At 34.2% G+C, this 6,000-nt stretch overlaps 1 protein-coding gene across 2 annotated transcripts in view; it reads left to right on the top strand.

The window, feature by feature from the left end:
- Nucleotides 1–1,142: 1,142 nt before the first annotated feature.
- The window catches only part of Naam (Nicotinamide amidase), a 271,292-nt gene continuing 266,434 nt past the window's right edge, over nt 1,143–6,000 (top strand). The window contains exons 1-2 of one of the 2 annotated variants that reach the window (XM_067770280.1): nt 1,143–2,055; nt 3,656–3,919. The gene's annotated coding sequence lies outside the window, so the exon portion shown is untranslated. The remainder of the gene's footprint in view (nt 2,056–3,655; nt 3,920–6,000) is intronic. The other variant, XM_067770073.1, reaches the window with a different exon arrangement.

The raw sequence follows: 6,000 nt of genomic DNA, 5'->3' as shown, positions 1-6,000 counted from the left end.
ACAGTTATTGTCATAGAATCTATGCCCTTACCAAATTTCACAAGGATTTGTAAATTTTTGTTCGACTTATGGCATTAAAAGTATTCTAGACAAATTAAATGAAAAAGGGCGGACCCACGCCCATTTTGAAATTTTCTCTTATTTTTGTATTTTGTTTTCGTTCATTTTAAATAGCGATCTGAGATGAGCACCCAGGAACCCACATACCAAATTTCGTCAAGATACCGCAAAATTATCGTGTTTACGGACAGACGGACATGGCTAAATTAATTTCTTTTTACACCCAGATTATTTTGATATATAGAAGTCTATATCTATCTTTATTAGTTTATGCCGTTAGGGATTACCGTTATGCGAACAAAGGTTATATACTCTCTGAGCTCTGCTGGGCTGAGTATAATTAAAACTGCTTATGTGACGGGGCTTTTAGAGTCGAACGCTTGGCGCACAAAATTATTACCCCTTGTGTGCTAAGCACAACTAGGTATAAAAATCAAATTTAGTGTTGTTGCACTGGCAGCAACAGCTGTTCGCACTATTATTAGCGCCAACGACATACATATGCCCAGTTGTAGTAGTGTGCGTCTACCGGTGAATGATTATGGCCATTGTTGCCAGGTGATGCAAAAAAAAAAGAAGCTAGATTGGCAAAAAAAAGGTTAGAAAAGGCTAAATTTAGAAAAAAAAGATGCTAAAAAAAGGCCAGAAATTTTGTGGTTAATTCATTAAATTTTTTTATATTTTAGTTTACACATTTGTAAATAAAAACTTATAAACATAACTTAAGCATAACTTCCTGTTTCAAAACATATCAGGCACATTTTCTTTGACTAGCACATGGAATTACTTTAAATGATTGCATATGTGTACATACATAAAAAAAATATTACAAACTAATTATTTACATAAAATATTCCCCGTCTGAAGAATCAGGAGAGCTTAAGTCTGGCTATAAAGTTTGGCTATTTACCATAGATATGAGATCATCTTTAATTTCAAAGTCATTACAACATTTAGATAATCGTTTTAACGAGCATCTAATATTAAGCAGCGCATTAAGCATTTTAATTTTTAGTTTGTTCCTTAATTTAGTTTTCAGAATTTTTATGCCACTAAAAACACTTTCAACCTCCGCGTTACTGAGTGGTAATACTAAAAAACTAAATATGAATTCGACAAGTTCTAAAAAAGGAGGTTCGTTTAATGCATTTTTATGTAAATTCCATGGTGGAGTGTACATTTTTCCATTGTATAGTTATAAGTTTTCGCCACTGCAGCTCTATTAATGCTATTTGACTTGAAGAATAACTATACTTCTCTTTTTCAAAGTAAGAAAATACATCTGGCTTTGAAATTTTCAACGAATTTTCAGCAGAAAAAGAATTAATCTTTTGTAGAGAACTCATATTATTAGGTATTAGGTGTTCACGGGAACTATTGAAATTATTTTATTTTAGAAATTTTTAAAAATACATTCGGAGTAAAAAAGGCTAGAAAAAAGTCACGAAGCTAAACACAAAATTTCGAGGCTAAAGGCAAAAAAAAAAAGGCTAAATCTAGCCTCGAAAAGGCTAACCTGGCAACACTGATTATGGCTCTGCCTTGCCGGGTATATAAAGATAAGATGTTCTCGTACACGCTAACGTTACAAATCGCGCGATATACTTTGCTTATCCTAAAATGTTAAATTTATTTACAACAAATAAAAATAAAAATAACAATAATTTATTTACAAACGGAAAGTGAAACTTGGACAATTCAAATAAAAAAATAATAGTCGGTTTAATTCAATTTTCTGAATGACCTTTTGATCACCGAGATAAATAATCAAAACATAAAAAATAGGGAAAGAATTAACTAAGCTAAAGTGAAGGGTTGTGCTGATGTAAAGTCACTATGAGTATTGATATGCTTGAATAATATAGTAATCGTAAGTTTTGTTGTGAAATTATACAATATAAGACGTCTGTTATTGGATATCAGCAAAGTTTAATAAGGAATAAATCGATATTCGTGAGAAAACCAAAACACCATGTGTTGAAGCAATGAATGAGTGTAAGTACATATCTATTGATGCGTAAACATATTACCGTTTACATTTGGGGTATTCCATGACAAGTCGGACAGTGTTCGTATTTACTATGTGCTCGATTAGTTTAAAATTAAGGCGAAAAATTTAAAGATTTTACAATAACATAGGTTACGTTAGGTTGATTGGTTGCCACCCCGGCATTGGTAGCTGACTGGGATAACATGAAGGTCCGGACATTGTATACTACGAGCTGAATTTAGTAAGCTGTCGTAAAACAATTTCTATTCTGTGAGCTGTCACGCGTCTCCAGGCTTATAAAACCGGTCAATAGTTTGTAAGCTGGGCCGTAGCAGATCACAATTAAAAAAGCTACAGCAGCAAAGTTAATATTTCATTCCTAAAATTTAAAATTAACGAAGAAAAAACTAAAAAAAAAACAAAAATTATGAAAACTCGATTGCAATGTACCGCGGCTGAGTTACGAACCCTCAAACGGAGTTTGGTGCTTCGCCTTATCAAATTCAGCCCCAAAAAAGCACAATGTAAAGTGGCCAAAATGCATTGTTGTATTATTTGTGCAATGCATGAGTAAATTATCTCTTTGATTTGGTGAGCTTTTTGTGACTTTCGCTTACCTAAGTCCCTTAATTTTTCTTCTAAAAAAATCTCAAATATACAGACTAGAGATGAGACTATATTACAGAGTTCAGCTGTAAGCGCTTTGAGGAGTATCACACCGAAATTACTTGTAGAATTGGGTATCCTGACACTGCTGAAGTAACAGGACAAACATTTAGTTTTCAGCATATTTGGCAGTGTTATAATTTTATTATTCAAATATTTACGAGAGGTACACTGTTGTTCTAGCAGTGGCAAGATAGCCAATTCGAAAAGCACTTTCTCATGGTCGCATTACCATGCCCAATATCGTGTCACTTCGGTGGATATATCTCAAGATATTTTGTTTACAATGTGGCGTATTTTGAGAAAATGTAATCTTCAAAGTATGCAGTGTGTCGCGTGCTGAGAAAAATGTATCCGAAAGTCTGCAGTGTATGGCAGAGCACCCTTGCTGTAATTGCAAGGGTGTAATATTATTCAAGGTCTTAAATTTGCTACCATGTCCTGCAACAACAGGTATGAGAACTCTCAGAACTTCAGGGTAATTTTTCTATAGAAAGCGTGGAATGCATATAATATTTTCTGGACCGAATTACAACACTCATAGAACGCAGCACCTATTCCTAGCATTTAACACAGAATTTGAAATATAAAATTCATATTTTACGTAAGTAACATACCTAAAGAAAAGAATATAGCAAGCTTTCTACGTTCTCTAAAGAGAGATAATACCCTAATAGGTTGGGGTTTCTGTAGAAAGCTTTTAACAGTAATTTTGAAACCTTTCATTCGACGGAAAATCCCATATTTTTTAAGGTACATAAATTACGATACGAAAGCTGAATGGGCAGTATTGATACTTTTGAAAAGAATACTAGAATATTTCGATCTCTAAAAAAAATAAAAAGACTTATTTTTGTTTGCAGAGCGTTAAGTTTTAAAACATTCGTTAATTAAATACGAATATCAAAGTGTTTTTTTATTGATGTTTATCAATTGCAGCACAAAGCGAGTATTTAAAGAAAATCGATTGCATACGCTCAAAACCCATCTGTTTATGCATGGAATACCCCATATGTGATGAACATACTCACATACATAAGTACATACAAGAGAAATACACAAGAATTGCGCTCAAAGTCATACTTCAACATTAGGGCTGATCACATTCAACACGGCGTCTACAGACCACAATAAAGCAAAGCTTGACGACAACCGTAGCCAAGCATTGGCTTCTTGATTACTTTGAAAGCGGCAGCCACCAATGTAAGTTACAGCAAACAGTAGCGAAAAATTTAGAAAAAATGTTAATTAGGTTAACAAAACGCCCAAAATAATGATTTTAGCTTTTATTATCTGTTATTTACTTCTATTTTAGTTTTCATTGACAAAATAAAAAAAACGCCACTCACTGTCGCTTCCCGAAAATATAATTGGGTTTAATCTGGCTACAACGGCTTTCGTATTGATTGTCGTGCAGCCCTGTCGCGTTGAAAATAATGACACTCATAAGAACATGTGTAAAAATAATATGACAGCTGTGGCGGCTACACCACCACCGTGAATGTGATCAGCCCTATTCTCTGTTACTTTTCTAAGGGTTATGTTTATACTCAGTTGAGCAGAGCTCACAGAGTATATTAACTTTGATTGGATAACGGTTGGTTGTACAGGTATAAAGGAATCGAGATAGATATAGACTTCCATATATAAAAATCATCAGGATCGAAAAAAAATTTGATTGAGCCATGTCCGTCCGTCCGTCTGTCCGTTAACACGATAACTTGAGTAAATTTTGAGGTATCTTGATGAAATTTGGTATGTAGGTTCCTGGGCACTCATCTCAGATCGCTATTTTAAATGAACGATATCGGACTATAACCACGCCCACTTTTTCGATATCGAAAATTTCGAAAAATGGAAAAAGTGCGATAATTCATTACCAAATACGGGTTAAGCGATGAAACTTGGTATGTGAGTTGAACTTATGACGCAGAATAGAAAACTCGTAAAATTTTGGACAATGGGCGTGGCACCGCCCACTTTTAAAAGAAGGTAATTTAGAAGTTTTGCAAGCTGTAATTTGGCAGCCGTTGAAAATATCATAGTGAAATTTGGCAGGAACGTTACTCTTATTACTATATGTATGCTTAATAAAAATTAGTAAAATCGGAGAACGACCACGCCCCCTTAAAAAAAAAATTTTTTTAAGTAAAATTTTAAGATAGATAGATATAGATAGATAGAAAAGACAGAAAAGTTAATATCTTTACAGTATATAAGTAAATTATGTCAACATTCAACTCCAGTAATGATATGGCGCAACAAAATACAAAAATAAAAGAATATTTCAAAATGGGCGTGGCTCCGCCCTTTTTCATTTAATTTGTTTAGGATACTTTTAATGCCATAAGTTGAACAAAAATTTACCAATTCTTGTGAAATTTGGTAGGGGCTAAGATTCGAGGACGATAACTGTTTTCTGTGAAAAACGACGAAATCGGTTGAAGCCACACCCAGTTTTTATACACATTCGACCGTCTGTCCTTCCGCTCGGCCGTTAACACGATAACTTGAGCAAAAATCGATATATCTTTACTAAACTCAGTTCACGTACTTATCTGAACTCACTTTGTATTGGTGTAAAAAATTGCCGAAATCCGACTATGACCACGCCCACTTTTTCGATATCGAATGTTACGAAAAATGAAAAAAATGCCATAATTATATACCAAATACGAAAAAAGGGATGAAACATGGTAATTGGATTGGTTTATTGACGCAAAATATAACTTAAAAAAAAACTTTGTAAAATGGGTGTGGCACTTTCCATATTAAGTAAAATAAAATGAAAAAGTTGTGCAGGGCGAAATCAAAAGCCCTTGGATTCTTGGAAGGAATACTGTTCGTGGTAATACATATATAAATAAATTAGCGGTACCCAACAGATGATGTTCTGGGTCACCCTTGTCCACATTTTGGTCAATATCTGGAAAACGCCTTCACATATACAACTACCACCACTTCTTTTAAAATCCTTATTGATACCTTTAATTTGATACCCATATCGTACAAACACATTATAGAGTCACCCCTGGTCCACGTTTATGGCGATATCTCGAAAAGGCGTCCACATATAGAACTAAGGCCCAATCCCTTTTAAAATACTCATTAACACCTTTCATTTGATACCCATATCGTACAAAAAAGTTCTAGAGTCACCCCTGGCCCACCTTTATGGCGATATCTCGAAAAGGCGTCCACCTATAGAACTAAGGCCCACTCCCTTTTAAAATACTCATTAACACCTTTCATTTGATACCCATATCGTACAAACAAATCCTAGA

Source organism: Eurosta solidaginis, chromosome 1, assembly GCF_040869045.1.
Source record: "Eurosta solidaginis isolate ZX-2024a chromosome 1, ASM4086904v1, whole genome shotgun sequence".
Taxonomy (NCBI): Eukaryota; Metazoa; Arthropoda; class Insecta; order Diptera; family Tephritidae; genus Eurosta; species Eurosta solidaginis.
Note: the sequence above shows the minus strand (reverse complement) of the source record. Positions and strands in the feature narration are given on the sequence as shown.